This window comes from Crinia signifera, chromosome 6, assembly GCF_055691185.1.
Source record: "Crinia signifera chromosome 6, ASM5569118v1, whole genome shotgun sequence".
Classification (NCBI taxonomy): domain Eukaryota; kingdom Metazoa; phylum Chordata; class Amphibia; order Anura; family Myobatrachidae; genus Crinia; species Crinia signifera.
Window position 1 is genome coordinate 233,556,650 of NC_139222.1, and position 19,356 is coordinate 233,576,005.

A 19,356-nucleotide genomic window follows, 5' to 3' on the forward strand; every position below is an offset into this window, starting at 1 on the left:
ATGAGTGAGGATAGAGGGAGAGAGATCAGGAAAGGATCGGTAGATTTTAGTATTATCAGCATAGAGGTAATAGTGGAAGTTTAGTGAGCAAATTAGCTCACCCAGGGCCTTATTTTAGTTCACTCTTTCTGACAAAATCCTTCTTAGATGGGCAAAACCATGTGCACTGCAGGTGGGGCAGATGTAACTTGTGCAGATATAATTAGATTTGGGTGGGGTTTTACTTCAAAGTGAGATCTATATTGCAGTGTAAAAATAAAGCAGCCAGTATTTTCCCTTCACAGAAACAAAATAACTCACCCAAAGAGGACATGTAGAGATAGAGAAGAAGAGGGCCAAGAATAAAATGTTGGGGGACACCTATTATCAATGGAAGAGCAGGAGAGGTGAAGTCATTAGAGGTACAGCTGTGCATTTTCAAAACAGACAGTGCATATGCAAGCAGAAAGAGTAATATTCAAAGTTTTAGCAGTTAATAGTTGCACTTATGTTGATTGTAGTTTTCTTCAGTTTCTGTCCAATGCAAGTCCAGGCTAAGTCTAGGCTGACAGTATGCGGCTGTATATTCCTACTTAGAATCTTCCTACTTTGAATTCTGACTACATTTCTAAAGCCAGATTTCTATAGCCAGCCAAGGCTTAGTCAGCAGTGTCCCCTCTAAGCTGTGCGCACGTGCGCGCGCACACAACTCGACGAGCGTGCGCACAGACATTACAACAGTGCGCACAAAGCAGCAGTGGTCCCTTTTTGCAGTTGTGGACTCAATCAATGTGTGTTTCACCCATTAACTACATTGTGTGCTGTGTTTTGAATGTTTAATATCATTTTGAAGTAAAGTTAACACAAATGATCAATGTCATTTTCCAGTTATATATAAGTGACGCACAAAAATTTAAATTTCCTTCCAAAGTTGCACAGCCAAAATCTTTTGCCCCATGCAGCCTTTGTAAAATTAGAGGGAACATTGTTAGTCAGCCTCCTATACTCTAATAAGTAGGTCTGTAAAAGCTGTTTCTAACTTCAATAATTAAGACCGCACCCAATGCCCCTCTCCCACTAGAGAAAGTGAGTAATAAAACTGAGATAAGCAAATGGTGAGATGTTACAGACCATGTCCAATACACTAGTCAATTTTAAGTCACTATCTAATTTAAAAAAGAAATTTGTACATTTACCTAAGACAATGCAGTATACTAATCACAGTGATGCTAGTTCAAATATGACTGTTGCATGAATGGTATTTTACCTAAGACAATGCAGTATACTAATCACAGTGATGCTAGTTCAAATAGGATTCAGTATGAAATCCCGGCGGTCGGGATCCCGGCGTTCAAAATCCAGACGCTGGAATCCCGACCGCCGAAATCCCGACAAGGGGGGACGTGGATCGCCCCCCCCCCCTTGTGGGCTCTCTGCGCTCGCCACGCTCGCCTTGCTACACTCGGCACGCTAATTTATTCTCCCTCCAGGGGTGTCGTGGACACCCACGGAGGGAGAAAGTGTCGGGATTTCGGCGGTCGGGATTCCGGCGGTCGGGATTCTGACCGCCGGGATCCCGACCGCCGGGATTTAACCTTCATCCCTTTAAATATGACTGTTTTTTAAATTCATTAATCTTTATTTTAATTTCCATTTCATACAAAAGACAATTACTTTTTACAACATAATACACTTAAAAACAATACAATTACAATTACAGGTCGCCATTTTATATAATATTCACTCTTATACTTTATATTAGTTCTAATTCGACTATGTGGTAACATGTCCTTCTCCAGGACCTTTTCGAACCAGTGCAATCGGCCCGAATCCATTCCAACACTTGCGAAAAATGATATATATTTATAGTGATTTAATTCATAATATAATAATATTATTTATATATTTATAGATTATATCCGTTGGTATACGTCTGTGTCATAGTTCAAACCTCCTATTATTATTATATGTGTTTACAATAAACAAAAAAGGAAGAAAAAAGAGACAACACCACCAATTTCCTCTTCTTTTTTTTCTTTTTTTTTTTTTTTTCTTTTTTGTGCTTCCCCCCCCTCCCCCCCTCCCTTTTTTGAGTTCAATCCAATTATTGAGGTGTCTTATCTAGTGTTACTTATTGTGTTTATATGTCTTAAAGTGTATATATATTTATATTAATTTTGTTACCCTTTATTCGTTCTTTGTGACATTTTTAATTATCCATATCAACTAATTGTGTTTATATATATTCGTGCTCTGTGTTTCTCATCATAACCATTTTAATACTTCGAGATCTATCATATATAATTTTCCAATATTTTTATGTATCTACCCGATTGCACTGGTCCGGGCCTAGATCTTCTTCTATTTCACTTGTTCTATACATGCTAGAGTCGCTCCATCTATCCCATTTACTATGGAATTTAGCCATTGCGTTTCTTGTATAGAACATGTGTTTCTCATGTTTAATCACATCTTTCACTAGGGCTCTCCATTTCGCTATTTCTGGTTGCGCTACTGAGAGCCAAGTGCGTGCTATCATCACTTTTGCCAAGGTGATCAAGCTTATAATATATGAGTATAGCTGTGATGAATTACCTCCCTCTATTCCTAACCCAAATAGACATATCCTGGGGCCCAGCCGGGCAATATTGGGCACTGTGACCCTAACATCGCTCCATACCTCCTCCCAGAATAACCGGATCTTAGAGCATCCCCATATTAAATGCCAGAAGTCTGCCCCTTCTTCTGCACACTTAGGGCATCTTGTATTATCCCTTAAGCCTGCTCTATGTAGCATCATCGGAGTACGATATACTCTATGCAAAGTAAAGTAGTGTACCTGTTGGTATCTAACACATGATGTAGCATTTTTTAATATCCCCATTACTCTTTTCCAATTTTCTGCTGATAGAGGACCTATATCATCTTCCCATTTAGTTTTTAGTTGGTCTAGTAATTGAGGGTTTTGATTTGTATTAAGATTCGCATACAATTGTGCTACCTGCCCTTTTTTACTCATTTTACGCAGCAGCATTTTAACAGGTGATATGGAGATTTCTAGAGTATGCCCTCCAAATTGACTCTCTATGGCATGCCTTAATTGCAGATATCTAAAAAAAAAGCTATTTGATATTTTAAATTCGTTCTGCAATTGGTTAAATGATTTAAATTGGCCATTATTATATAGATGTCCTATCTCTATTACGCCTTTTTTTGCCAGATTTTATTCATAGATAGCTTGTCCAGTTCTGGATATTTTTTATTGAACCATATGGGGGACTCTACCTCTAGTCCTGTCCACTCAGACAGTGTATGCACATATCGCCATATCAATGCCAGTTGCCGAAACATTGGAGAAATTCCTCTTAGAGAATGCCCTGACAATAAAAAGTGTACTGGTAATTTCCATATTCCCAACTGTTCCCCTACAAGAGCTTTTATTGTTGGTTCCAGTTCGTTAGTCACCCAGGCTTTCATAGCCGCCATTTGTGACGCTATATAATAATTCCTCAGGTTCGGAAGAGCTAGCCCTCCCTTTTCCTTTGGTTTATATAAGGTTTTAATTGCCACTCGTGCCTGCTTATCCTTCCAGATAAATGATGATAGTATTCTTTCTATTGCTGTAAATATTGACTTAGGGATATATACAGGTGAATTCTGCCATACGTATAAGTATTTTGGTTGCATAATCATTTTAAACATGTTTATGCGTCCAGTTACAGTTATTGGCAGTTTCTTCCATGTATGTATCCTTTCCTTAAAACTAGCTGTAATTGGGTCAACATTTAATTCTATATATTTCTGGACATCTGGAGTTATCCATATTCCCAGGTATTTGAATTTAAGTGTCCACCTCAATGGATATAGATCTCGATGTTCTTCTGGTATTCTACCTGATACTGGAAGTATACTTGACTTTTCCCAGTTAATTCGCAGTCCTGAGACTGCGCCAAAACTGTTCACCAAGCCAAGCATAGCCTGTATGTTATTTTCTGGCTCTTGTAAAAATATCAGCATACAGATGGGTCACGGTCCATCTTTGCTGGGGATGGCGCTGGCGTCGCCAGCCGCCATCCCCCGCCAGCGCCATGGCGATCGTGAGAAGGGGGCGCGCGCGCACGAGAGGCGCGCGCGCCCCCTTCCGACGGCGCTTCCAAACGTTTCCCCGGGTCCCCGCCGGCTTGCCGGCGGTAACCCGGGGTCCCCGCCGCCTGCCCGCATCCCCCCTAACCCCCCCCTAACCCCGTCCGTCTCCCTGAGGCGGAGACGGACAGGGTTTCCGCCACGCTAGCGACGGAGACTGAGACGCGCGTGCGCGTGAGACGCACGCGCGTCTCAGTCTCCTCGCTGGCGAGGCTGCTGGCGGGTCGCCAGCGCGTACGTTCTGGCGACCCGCCAGCAAGGATGTACAATGACCCATCTGTATCGTCTGCATATAGTGCTATGACATCTACAATTTCTCCAATCCTTATTCCCTTTATTTGTGGGTCTAGACGGATTCTGCAGGCTAATGGCTCTATTGCCATAGCAAATAATGCTGGTGACAGAGGGCATCCCTGTCGGGTTCCTCTTTTTAAATCAAAGGTATCTGACACATATCCATTTATGGATACCATAGCGGACGGGGAGGTATATAGCATTTGGACCCATTTAATAAACCGTGACCCAAACCCCAGCTTTTGGAGCACCGCCCACAAGTAGCTCCAGTTAACAGTGTCGAAGGCCTTGGCGGCATCCAAAGATACCACCAAGGCCCCCGACTCCACATTCTGGTCTCTCTGTAGATGACAAAACAGGCGTCTTAAGTTTTGGGTAGTGGTTCTTCCTGGTATAAAACCAGATTGGTCTGGGTGAATTATAGACTCCATAACCCTATTTAACCTTGTGGCAACAGCCTTAGCCAGAATTTTAACGTCTGTATTTAACAGTGAAATAGGTCTGTATGAGTCTGGGGAGAGTGGATCCTTTTCCTTCTTTAGTATTAAAATAATTACTGCCTCCAGCAGTACAACCCCATTCGAGCAGCGTATTAAATAGCTCCGTTAAATATGGAATGAAGAAATCTCCATACTTCTTATATACCTCTGTGGGTATCCCATCCCTCCCTGGTGCCTTATTGGCTGGTAGGGAAGAGATAGCCTCTGCTATTTCTTCTTTAGTATATGGGGTTTCTAACATATTTGCTTCTTCAGCCGTTAGAGATGGCATGGGAATTTGCTGCAAATATTCATGTAGTTCTTTTTCAGTACATCTCTCTCCAGACCCATACAGCTCCGCATAGTACGCACGAAAGACCTCTGTTATATCTCTCCCGGAATAGCACATTTCACCTGCTGAATTTTTTATATTTGATATTAAATTGCAACTGTTTTCATCCTTGGCTATAAATGCCAACTGGCTACCCCCTATCTCTGCCTGAAAGTATTGGCGATGTCTACTGAACTGTGTTCTCCGTTTAGATTTGTTATATAGGTATTCTACCCATTCCTCTTTTGCATCTATCATATTCATCTTATTTCTTAATGAACCGGAGTTGATATATTCCTCCTCTTGCTGGCGAAGCTTATTTTCTAATTCATTTTCCTTACTTCTACTCTCTTTTTTAGCTTCTGATATCTTTTTTATGAAGGATCCTCTTATTACAGCTTTCATGGCATTGTGTCTTATTGCCGGGTTTTGATATATACTGTTATCTACTACGTAGTTTTCCCAGTTTATTTTCATTTCTGCATTCGTGTCCACCACCTCCAGCCAAAATGGGTTTAGTTTCCATACTGTCTTCCCCCTGTCCTGGTTTAGGTCGATTTTTAAATATATTGGTGAGTGATCTGAGATCCCTTTAGACAGGTATTCTACTTTAATTACTGCAGGGGCCAGTATAGGGGATATTAAAAATAGGTCTATTCTAGATAGCGTGTTGTGTGTTGGTGAATAACAGGAGAACTTTAGGACCCCCGGATTCCTACTTCTCCATATATCTATCCATCCTATTTCTGAGACTAATTTCGCAAATGGGGGAAGATATTTTTGAAATGTGAATGTGGGCGCTAGATAGTGGGTGTGATCAAAAGATACAATATAGAAGCTGGTACTTCCCTGTATTGCTCAAATTCTCCAGATGAGTGTTTTTCAACGGCGTATATTCTTATTTAAAGATATGAAATGACAAGAAAAAAACAACAAGGCAATGCCCCTCGTGTAATCCTGTTTGAACTATTTTAGAAGAAATTCTAAATAATCGGATCAAATGATATAATGTGGTCCAATATTATTCAGTCGGGGGGCCACCCCTTCTAAACACACTTACACCAATCAGAAAGTGTGTTAGCCAAAATCAAGATCTTTCAAATCCAGGTCACACTATATAATGAAATGACATCTGACGGGGGTTTTAACCCCTAAACCATATACTCACGTATAGATGGTTTTGACTGCACATGAAGCGGTTTCTTTCAATGGCACAGGTCCGGAATGGAATGATGAAAAAAGTTTCTGGATCCTTTTGTGTAAAAGCAGGTATCCTTTATTGGTACAATACAACAATAAAATCTTAGAATGGGGTTACTGTACTGTGAGTGGCCGGTCAGGGCTGGACAGTGATGGTAAAGATGTGAACAAGGTTACCGGGGCCCCTTCTCCTAGTCCACGTTCTGTCCAGGATCCTTTCCGCTCCTCCAGCAGTAATGTCCCCACTACAAAGTAAAAAAGGTGCAAGGGAAATCCACCGACGCGTTTCGAACCTTAAGTGGTTCTTTTTCAAGGTGACTTCAAGGTTAATTTCGCAAATGGGGTTGTTTTAGTTTCACCATATATCGCTATCTGGCCCTTATTACCTCTCCATCTATCGTACTTACTACACATTATATTATTATAATCCCCCATGCATAATACCGGAATTTCTGGGGAATCAGATATAAATGTCAATGCTCGTTGCATAACATCGTTGCTGTATGGGGGGGGAATATACATTGCCAGTATATACATGGGTTTATAATTTACTACAGTTTTTAGGAAGATGTATCTGCCGTATGGGTCAATAAGACTTGTTTCTACTTGGAATTTCACTGATTTTTTTATCAATATTGTAACACCCCTTGAATTATTTGTGAATGTTGAATGGAAGGTTAAGCCTATCCATGGCTTTTTCATGGCTTTTGTTCTATCCCCATATAGATGTGTCTCTAATAGGCAATTAATATCTGCATCGTATTTTCTAAGTTGGGACATGACGAGTGATCTTTTTATTTTATTATTAAGTCCCCTAACGTTCCAGCTCACAAAGCTTATCCCCTTTGTGCGATAATTCATGGTTTATCTGGCCCATATATTAACATGTATATATTACAGTTCTTTTCCGCATAAAGCATATTTATATATTCTACTAATTTCTGGTGACCTGACATGTACATAACACTATTCCTATACATATATACAACATTTAACAAACCCTCCCTCCTCCCTAACCCACCCTGTATAACCTCTACCCTTAAGGTATACCTATATCCCCGTACCACATAAGCTCCCATATGCTTTCTTTTCCGTGGGTATCAGAGCCCACAGACTCCCATGATCATAATGGAGCATGGGGCTCCCACACACCTTTTTATTACAATTTCTCTTCCCGGTCTCATATTTTAACTATAGAGGGATACCAAAAAAAAAAAAAGGGGGGGGGGGGGGAGGAAGGGGAAAGAAAAAGAAAAGAGAAAAAAAAACAACACATACAACATCTTGAGTGACTTTACCAAATATACACATGCACATACCCCAGTTTTTATACATGGTGATTTATCGCAATTTGTGTTTTATACATCCCAGATGAGGTTTCTATAGACCATGGGGTCAGGGTGACAAACGATTGAAAGACAACAGAGAGAAGAGGGGGGTCCGCCCGGTCTCTACAACCTCTCATAGCATGTATTTTTATTTTTTTTTCCCCTTTCTCCCCTCCTTCCCTTTCCCCCCTTCCTCCTTCCCTTTTTCCTTCCCCCTTTTTCCTCCTCCCTTTCCTCTCTGATTCAATCGTTTCTCTCCACAACACTCCATATTTCAAAAGGGTAAATAATAATAAAAAAAAAAAAAAAGGGGGGGGGGGGGAATAATTATATATTACTCATTCTTTTATAATTAGCAGCTTATCTTATACTGTATATTTTATATCCTGGGTCAATTTCCTTTAGGCAATATTGCCATAAGAGGCACTGGCAGGGGCGTAACTACCATTGGTGCAAGGGGTGCAGCTGCTATGGGGCCCAGAGCTGAAGGGGGCCCATCTTTACTGTCTAAGTAATATGTTTTACATATATTTATCACCATCAGTTGGTAAATGGGGGGCCCTTACAATCTTTTGCTATGGGGCCTACTGATATCTAGTTACGCCCCTGGGCACTGGTTAATGAAGAGTGAGGTGGAGGAGTCCAATACAGGGTAATCTCTCCCCAGTCCCTGGCGTCATATACATTTACTACTGTTTAAATTCATGTACAAAAAAAAAAAAAAAAAAAGGGGAGGGGAGTAGGTTTCCCTCTTTCCGAGTGCATTCCCTCTAGCAGTTGTTGCTTATAATTTTTAATGTTTTTTTCTTTTTTCGAGCCAGTCCTCAGCTTCTTTTGGACTTGAGAAGAAATGTGTATTGTTCTCATATATTACTCGCAGTCTCGCGGGGAAGATCATGGAGTATTGAATATTTAGGTCTCGCAGAGCCTTTTTAACATGCATGAATCCTGCGCGGTTCTTTTGCACTTCGATGGCGAAATCTGGATAGAGCGACACCCTATGACCATCGTGTAGAATCTGCCCTTTTTCACGGGCTGCTCTTAGGGCAGCATCTCTATCCTTATAATGCAATAGTCGGGCTGTCAGTGTTCTTGCGGGGGCGCCGGGTAATGGCGGTCTCGAGGGTACCCTGTGCGCTCGCTCTACAGCGAATTGCTGAGTGAATATTTCAATTGAAAAAGTCTGCTTGAGCAATTGTTCAAGAAATTTTTCTGTGTCTGTTCCCTCTACCCGCTCTGGGAGCCCGACTATACGGATATTATTCCGCCGAAGCCTCCCTTCCATATCTGATACCTTGGTTTGTATACTTGACATTTGAGCGGAGAGAGTTTCCACCTTTTTTATCAGTGGAGTAGTTGTATCCTCCAATTGTGAGATACGGGTCTCTGTTTCCTGCACTCTTTCTCTAATGTTTTGAAGGTCTTGCCTTAATAGAGAAACATCTGATTGCACTTGGCTGTTCTTCTCTGTTACCCTCTGTTCTGAGGCATTTATTGCCTGCAAAATTTGTTGTGTCGACTGCGTCGACTCCACAATCGAAGTTTCCAATTCTGCCCGGGGGGAGGGAGAACTTGGTACACTTTGTGAGGCAGCCTTGGAAGTTTGTGTATTACGTGCGAATTTCTCTAATTTAGCCGCAGCAGATGCTGCTGCGCCCTTCACCATCTTTTCCACCTTTTATCAGTACTTGCTTAGAGAAACAGGGCTCAGTATTTCACCGTGTATTTTGGCTTCTACCAACAAGGACCACAGAAAGAAAGGTGTAATATACAATTGCAGATGAGGTATTGGCAGATTCTACTCAGTCACAGTCACAATATTCCAAAAACACCATATCTCAGTGTATCAGGGTTCCCCGTCTTCTTCATTTAAAGGGAGCCAGTGCACTGGGTATATTGAGGGGTCACAATTTAGCTATATATGAATAACTGGCAGTTTACCTGCTTTGGACTCTGGCTCAGCGTGTGTCCGTGATGCAGTATGTTGTATTGTCTGCCGCAGATGTAGTCGTCTCTACGTCGCTGTCTCCTCTGCTCAATAGTGCAGCTCGATGCCCAGCAGATTTGTTATTGACCACAGCGGTCACTCACTTGCCTGGTCCCTCCAGCCGGATCAGCTGTAGCATACACGGGGCAATATCTAGGAACTCAGCGTCTGAGTGTAGCAGGATTCCCCTCCTTGTCGTTATAGGGAGCCAGTGTGGGAGTTGTGCTTAGTGGGTCACAATTCTGGGTGCGCACAGATACACGGTATATGCTCGCCTGGGCCCCGCAACAGGCTTCCAGCCTCAGATAATTTTATTGCTGGCAGGCACCCGTCCGGACCCTCTGGCACACCTCCAGCCACTGCTCCACTTCCCTCAAGCTCAGTGTCCCTTTTGCACAGCAAACCTCCAGCCACAGGCAATTCTAGCGTCTGAGGTCACAGGCTCCACAGCAAACCTCTAGCCACAGGCTATTCTAGCATCTGAGGTCACAGGCTTCACAGCAAACCTCCAGCCACAGGCAATTCTAGCGTCTGAGGTCACAGGCTCCAAACCTCCAGCCACAGGCAATTCTAGCATCTGAGGTCACAGGCTCCACAGCACACCTCTAGCCACAGGCAATTCTAGCATCTGAGGTCACAGGCTCCACAGCACACCTCTAGCCACAGGCAATTCTAGCATCTGAGGTCACAGGCTCCACAGCAGGCCTCCAGCCACCGGCAGTTCTATCGTCTGGGGTCACAAGCTCCGCAGCAAACCTCCGGCCACAGGCAGTTCTGGCGTCTGAGGTCACACGTGGCGCCGGTACAGGCAGGGGATGTAGGTGTCAGCTGGGGTCAGGATATCGGCATCTCACCCAATATTGCCAGCTCTCTCCCGTCTATGCGCTCAGCCCGCCGGGGTGAGGATGCTGGGGTCAGGATATCAGCGTCTCACCCAGTGTTGCCGCTCTCTCCCATCTGTGCGCTCAGCCCAGTCTCACTTTCTCTCCCCTATGCGCTCAGCCGGAAGTGCCGCGCCGCGTCACCGGTGTATCAGGTCCCAGCTCCCTTCTCATCCCCTGCTCGCCGGCAGCGTGTTCCCCGCTCCAAGTCCCCGCGAGAGGGAAGACCAAGTCCTTCTGACCGGACCTCAGTGAGTAGCCGCAGGAGTTGAAATTATGCGGATAATACCTGCTGCTAGTGGGGTGATTTTTCAACAGAGAACCGGGGTTACATTACGGATGGTGTGCAGGAGCTACAGCGTGCTGCTGTTACTCCATGCTCCTCCAGACCATGCCCCCTCAAATATGACTGTTACATGAATGGTATTTTACCTAAGACAATGCAGCATACTAATCACAGTGATGCTAGTTCAAATATGACTGTTGAATAATGGTATTTTACCTGCAATGAGAAGAGAATAAGAATAAGACGGGAGTTACGTCACATCAAGTCCAGGCTAAGTCTAGGCTGGCAGTATGCGGAATTGCATCCTGCATACATTTAAATTGTATTTCTTCAGATCTGGATCATTTTTAGATATATATTCTCCAGGTCATTCATTTACCTGGTAATAGGCTTGGTTAATTCTAAAAAAATATATGCTTCCTTTTGTATTCATTTGTTTACTCACTGTTGTATATTGCAATTTTGCTTTTTTGAATTCCTGTTTATTATATAATATTATGACAAAAAAGAATATATTGATAAATGTGTCATATTTTATATGGTTATTTTATAAATGTACCTTTTCATAAAGTTTATATGGGAACTAAGTGTCCCGATCTATATGTATTAGTCTGGCTTTAAATGGAATTGAGGCTTTGATTATAGCTGTATATGTGATTGCAATGACTGCAATGATGGCAAATATGTAGAATATGTTTGAGATACTTGTTTGTTTAAAGAGAAAGAGAGAGAGGTAGATATAGACAGATAGGTACTTGTTTCCTATCTGGGCGCCCAGGTTTTCAACGTACGGCACCGTAATGAAATCGGATCGCATCGCATCGGATTCGGTACTCGATGATGTACGATGGCATACGATGCTATCCGATCCGATTTAATTTTAAATCGGATCGCATCGCATGCGGTGACGCGATCAACCCCGATTTTTACATTGGAATCAATGTTAAATGGTCCCTGAGACCCGATTTTACATTGATTTCAATGTAATAACCCCGCAAACCCACGATTTGTATAGGAAACCCCCCCTGATGGTTTAAAATGCGCCTCCATTGTTAACGCCACCCCAGTATTGACGTCAACCTGAAGCGTGGCGAGCGCAGCGACTTTTTCATACCCCCACTATCCACGTCGGCGTGGAGTTGAGAATAGAATAGTGTGGCGAACGCAGCGAGCCACCGAGCCCGAAGCGTGGCGAGCGGACGCGGATACCTGTGAAGCCCGCGAGGGGACACGGATACCTGTGAAGTATCCGCGTCCCCTCGCGGGGCTCGCTGCGCTCGCCACGCTTCGGGCTCGGTGGCTCGCTGCGCTCGCCACACTATTCTATTCTCAACTCCACGCCGACGTGGATAGTGGGGGTATGAAAAAGTCGGAGGACGCGTACCGCCGCCCCTCGCGGGGCTCGCTGCGCTCGCCACGCTTCGGGTTGACGTCAATACTGGGGTGGCGTTAACAATGGAGGCGCATTTTAAACCATCAGGGGAGGTTTCCTATATATCCTATGGGCCAACCATAAAAGCGGGAACGAAATCGGATCGCATCGCATCGTTCAATATCGTGTATGTGCATTTGTGGTATCCGATGCGATGCGATCCGATTTTAATACGGAGAATAGCATGGTGCGCAATTAACGTAGCGGGCGCCCAGATAGGAAACAAGTACCGACAGATATAATCTGCAGAAGATGATCCGGTTAATGTAAATTCTGCCACAAAGGAAGATCCCAGGCTGCTCAAGGGGGGATTGCTAGTATGACCACCTTAAGGGTCCTTTCATTTTCAGAAGTCTTCAGGTGTCCTGACACACAGTTTTCTGCAATAAATTCTGTAGAAATCACTTTTACATCTAGTCTTTGTTAAAACCACTTCTACACTCCAGGATGCAATCATTTACTCAGTATGCTCTTTATGACGGAACATTTCTGAGCAAGCAGAAAACCACAATGGAATGTTAGAGAAATGCCCTTGCAGATAGGATGGCTGATTTATTGATGTGCGGTAACTGAGCAGTTTTCACAAACAAAGAAAATGAAGGAAATATCATAGAACAGCAGATTCAAAATCAGCAATTCCTCAAGGAACAATAGTTGCAAATTGTCAATAGCCGATTTAGATACAGTATTTAATCACAAAAGCTTTGAATTTTCGTCAAGATGCATTTGCAGCATGAAACGTTGTATAACAATCTACCATAATGAACTCTTTGAACAGATGTAACCCTGTACTGCATCACTATGTTGATGCCACAATCGGGAGATGTCCATATTTTTTGTATATTTATAAATCTATTCTAAGTTGTGGTTTATTTAAATGGATTTAGATGAATTTATATTTATTTTTTATAGTAAAGATAAATTATCCATACACAAACAAATAACGATGTGCATTTTGGTTGCCATGCCAATCAAAACCACCTGACCTTCCACATTCTGAGTAGATCTATATCCTGGCTTGGATCTTCCAGCCACACTCAAATCTGTAAAATGAGGTAAAACATTATATTCCTGGAGTTGGTTCTCACATGTTTTGGAGTGCAGTTCCTCATGTGTAATTTCACAAAAGAAATGGAGCACTGTGAACAAAAAAGAAAAACACATCCCACTGCAAAAAATAAAATGCAGACAGGACACACACATCAGTGGCATTTATCAGAGAGAGCATGGGACTGTAGGCTCTGAGGTAGTAAAAAAAACACAGTGTTGTGTATTCAAGCACTGTGCAAAATAAAATAAAACGGTACTTGTGTATTTGCAGGGTGCCCAATTTACATACGTACGGCACCGTAGGACAATCGCATCACATCACATGCAATTTTGCTGTGCGATGTGATGCAATGCAATTTTCCTTAGTTAATTTTTAGTGTACCCCTGCCCGCGGATCGCAATGCATCGCCTGCCATTTGCGGTGCAATGCTATTTTTCATTTTAAAAGCACCCATGCAATGAGATGTGATGGTACTTCATTTTAAAAGCACCCATGCACGCCCCCACTCTCCACTTCACCCCAAAGCATTGCGAGCGCAGCGAGCCCCGCAAGGGGAGGCAGTTACGCCTCCTCCCGACCATTTCATACCCCACTATCCATGTCGGAGTGGAGTTTATTTAATAAAGTGTGGAGAGCGCAGTGAGCCACCGAGCCCAAAGCGTAGTGAGCGCAGCAAGCACCGCGTGGGGGCGCTCGCCATGCTTCGGGCTCGTTGCGCTCACCACAATTTATAGAATCAACTCCATGCCGACATGGATAGTGATAGAGGTATGAAAAGGTCGGTAGGATGCATTCTGCCTCCCCTTGCCACGCTTCGGGGTGACGTAGATAGTGGGGGTGTGCTAAATCCCATTGCATCACATAGACATGTACACTGGGGGTGTTGTGCTAAATCGCATTGCACGCAAAATCGCATGCAACTTTGCGTGTGATGTGATGCGATCGGCGGTCAGGGTGCAGTGAATAAATTAACTAGTGAGATCGCATCACATCGCACGGCACGATTTCACAATGCAAATACAGTACACAAGTACCAATAAAACTCTTGTGTATTTAAGCATCTTCAAGCACTGTGTTAAAAAAAATTATGTCATTAGGGTGTTAATACAAGTACTGCTGTGAGTCAATATGGATCAGTTGAAAGACAGGAGCAGCATCCAGCATTAGCGCTAATTGTAGCTGCAAGTCATGATAATACTTGAACATCTATTAAAGTGGTACTGGGGACACAAACTTACTGAAAGGGCACCTGAAATCTAAGCAATGTTTCTGTCAGGTCTGGGGGAGCGCTGTGTTCCTGGCTGTGACTGAAGTGGGCCTGTAAACATGGATGGATATCGGAACTGGGGAGGTTTGTTATAATGGTGCAAATGCAGGAGATGAGTGCAAGAACACAGAGGGCACAGGTGAATAGGGAATTGGTGAATGCTCTGGCAGAGGAGCGGAGTCTAAACCTGTTGTTGGTGCTCACCAGGAAGTCCTGGAAGGAGCTATGGACTTTGCTGCGTGGAACAGGCAGGTTGTGGTACTCTGCCATAGTATCCCGTAATCAGGCTGTGGGTTTTGAGGTTGTGTATGACAAACAGTTTTAGACATGGTAAGTACAGGTAATCGTGGATTTTGATACAGGTATTTATTAGACTGGTTACCAATTGTGCTGAATGGTATCAGGCTGAGTACCGATGGCATGAGTATATTGGACTGGTTACCAATGGCACATATATATCGGGCTGAGTACCAATGGCACAGGTATATCAGACTGCTTACCGATGGCACAGGTACAGATGGAGCCGGGCTCCCTCTTGCTGGCGAATCGCCAGAACGTCACCGCTGGCAATACAACAGCAGCCCGGCGTCCATCTGACTGAGATGCGCGTGCGTCTCACGCGCACGTGCGTCTCAGTTTCCCGTTGATGGGGGGACGTGAATCCTGTCCGTCTCTGCTTCAGGGAGACGGACAGGGTTAGGGGGGGTGCGGGGAGGCGGTGGGGACCCCGGGTGACCGCCGACAAGCCAGCGGGGACCCAGGGGAAGCCGTCGCGCGCGCGTCCCCTTTTGCAGATACAGATGCCGGGTGGCGGGGGATGGCGGCTGGTGTTGCCATCGCCATCCCCTGCAAAGAAGAGACCCGCTCCATCTGTATGTTGGAATGGGTACCAATGGCACTAGTATATTGGACTGGTTACCAGTGGCACAGATATATCGGGCTGAATACAAATGGCTCAGGTATATCAGACTGGTTGCTGATGGCACAGGTATGTCAGATTGGGTACCGATGGCTCAGCTATTTCGGGCTGGGTACCGATGTCTCAGGTATATCAGACTAGTTACAGATGGCTCAGGCATATCAGACTGGGTACCGATGGCTTAGGTATATCAGGCTGGTTACCAATGGTTCAAGAATATTGGGCTTCTAGAAAATCAGGCTTCTTACTGGAGGTACAGGCTAGTCTGCGCTGAGGGATCCTGGACCAGGCACAGAGACTTATAGATGCAAAGCAGAGATGGTAGAGCTAGTCATTCCGGTGGCAGGAGAATAACTAGGAGATAAGCAGCAGCAGAAACTGCATTAAGAAATATATATATATATATATATATATATATATATATATATATATATCAGGCATGTGGCAAATTAGAATAATAAATCATACATTTAATATCATTCAATTAACACACAGCATATTCGATAAGAATGGTTGAAAAGGTACTTGTTTCCTATCTGGGCGCCCACTAAGTTAATTGAGCACCATGCTATTCTCCGTAGTGAAATCTGATCGCATCGCATCGTACACATACACGATATTGAACGATGCGATGCGATGCGATGCGATCCGATTCGATTTCCCATAGGAAACAATGTTAAATGGCTCAATTTAGCCAAATTATCATAGGAACAATAGTAAATGGGCCAAAAACACCCCTGAACATTGAAATGTCCCCCCAAAAGTAGTTGACGCCACCCCGCCATCAACGTGAACCCGAAGCGTGGCGAGCGCAGCGAGCCCGCGAGGGGCGGCGGTACGCGTCCTCCGACCTTTTCATGCCCTACTATCCACTAGGGCGTGGAGTGAGAATAGAATAGTGTGGCGAGCGCAGCGAGCCACCGAGCCCGAAGCGTGGCGAGCGCAGCGAGCCCCGCGAGGGGACGCGGATACCTTCACAGGTAAACGCGTCCCTTTGCGGGCTTCCCAGGTGTCCGCGTCGCCATGGACACCTGGGAAGCCCGCGAGGGGACGCGTATAACTGTGAAGGTATCCGCGTCCCCTCGCGGGGCTCGCTGCGCTCGCCACGCTTCGGGCTCGGTGGCTCGCTGCACTCGCCACACTATTCTATTCTCACTCCACGCCCTAGTGGATAGTAGGGCATGAAAAGGTCGGAGGACGCGTACCGCCGCCCCTCGCGGGCTCGCTGCGCTCGCCACGCTTCGGGTTCACGTTGATGGTGGGGTGGCGTCAACTACTTTTGGGGGGACATTTCAATGTTCAGGGGTGTTTTTGGCCCATTTACTATTGTTCCTATGATAATTTGGCTAAATTGAGCCATTTCACATTGTTTCCTATGGGAAATCGGATCGCATCGCATCGCATCGCATCGTTCAATATCGTGTATGTGTACGATGCGATGCGATCCGATTTCAGTACGGTGCCGTACGTAGAAAACCTGGGCGCCCAGATAGGAAACAAGTACCGTTGAAAATAAATATTAAAAATTATTAAATATAAAAGCAGTGACATGCTTAGAAGGTAATGATAATATAGTCACCTTTTATGTCCACCAGTACTGGAAAAGAGTAATTTCCTTGAATTTGGTGGGGCCCAATAGATGAATGAAGTGGGGTCTCTTACACTTTGCGTTCCGTTGACGTCACTTCGCACATGTGCAAATGGACTATCGGTTGATAAACTTGGAAGTCCAGTGAGTGGCGCTAATCACAAAGGGCAGCTCTTATTTCGAGAGCTGTCCTTTGTGGTACTGATTGTATATGTTTGTACATATGTGATAGGTACCAATTAGTTTTATAGCGGGATTTACGCTTCCTGGATCTGACTTCTTGGGACTTCCTGCTGCTGCTGCAGTGTGATAGAGAGATAGAGAGAGATAGAGAGATAGTGACAGAGAGAGCTATATTTTGTGTCTGCTACCCCCCCTTTTTGGGGGTGCAGGGTTTTTTTATATATATATAGTGCTGCTGCTGCAGTGTCATAGTGATAGATAGTGATAGATAGTGAGAGATAGAGAGATAGAGAGATAGAGAGATTTGTGTCTGCTACCCCCCCTTTTTGGGGCTGCAGGTTTTTTTTTTATATATATATATATATATATAACTGTCAGTGCTGCTGCAGCAGTGTCATAGAGTGATAGATAGTGATAGATAGTGATAGATAGTGAGAGATAGAGAGAGATAGTGACAGAGAGTGATAGAGAGTGTATATTTTGTGTCTGCTACCCCCCTTTTTGGGGGTGCAGGTTTTTTAGTGTCCTAGAGTGATAGATAGTGATAGATAGTGAGAGATAGTGAGAGATAGTGAGAGATAGTGAGAGATAGTGACAGAGAGTGACAGAGAGTGATAGAGAGTGCTAAATTTTGTGTCTGCTGCCCCCGCCTTTTGTGCTGATCACTATATCTGAGGTGATCAGCAACTTTTTGGGGGTGCAGAGGTTTTTTTTTTATATATATATACCTGTCAGTTGCTGCCAGTTGCACTGTCAGTTGCACCAGGGCCGGCGCTACCCACTCAGCACCTCCTGCAAAGCAGGTAGGCGCCGGCCCCGAGAGGCGCTCCCCCCTCCACCTTCCACTGACGCTGCTGCTGCCGACTCAAGTGTCACTGTCGCAGCTGTAGGGGGCACCTGGCTCCGTGCACCGCTGCTCTCACTCCTCCACAACGGCCATGTCGTCACCCTCCTGTCTGCACACTATTTCCAACTCAGCACTGCAGCTCCTCAGTCAGGCACGCACGCTACACATTGCAGCCTGCAGAGCGCCGAGCCTAGAACACAGAGGGGGAGCGCCGACATCATCAGAGTGTTCCCCCTCTGTGTCCTAGGCTCGGCGCTCTGCAGGCTGCACTGTGCTGTGTGCGTGCCTGACAGAAGCAGCCTGACTGAGGAGCCGCCGCGCCGAGTTTGAAACAGTGTGCAGGCAGGACTGGTGATGCTGTGCCACTGTGAGTACATCACTGTGGCTGTACACCGGGAGAGCAGAGAGCTGTCAGCCTGGCCAGGGGTCAGGACTCTGCTACTTCCTGGAAGCTAGCCCCGCCCACCACTGACTGAGCTCCATGTCCATGAGGCCAGCTACAGCTCTGCAGCTCTTCTTCCTGCGGTGAGTGCTGTGTATCCTGGGGGAGTCAGGGGCTGTATATAATTTGTGTGACTGGGTGTAATACAGTGGTGTGTGTGCTGGGGCTGTATATTATGTGTGTATGGCTCTGTAATGTAATACAGTGATCTGTGTGCTGGGGCTGTATATAATGTGTGTGGGGGAAGGGGGGACTCTGATGTGTGTGCTGGGGGCTGTATATAATGTGTGTGGAGGAGGGGGGGACTCTTATGTGTGTGCTGGGGGCTGTATATAATGTGTGTGGGGGAGGGGGCTCTGTAATGTAATACAGTGATCTGTGTGCTGGGGCTGTATATAATGTGTGTGGGGGAGGGGGGGGCTGTATATAATGTGTGTGGAGGAGGGGGGACTCTTATGTGTGTGCTGGGGGCTGTATATAATGTGTGTGGGGGAGGGGGGCTCTGTAATGTAATACAGTGATGTGTGTGCTGGGGGCTGTATATAATGTGTGTGGGGGAGGGGGGCTCTGTAATGTAATACAGTGATGTGTGTGCTGGGGGCTGTATATAATGTGTGTGGGGGAGGGGGGCTCTGTAATGTAATACAGTGATGTGTATGCTTGGGTCTGTATATAATGTGTGTGGGGGGCTCTGTGTGTAATGTAATTCATTGATGCGT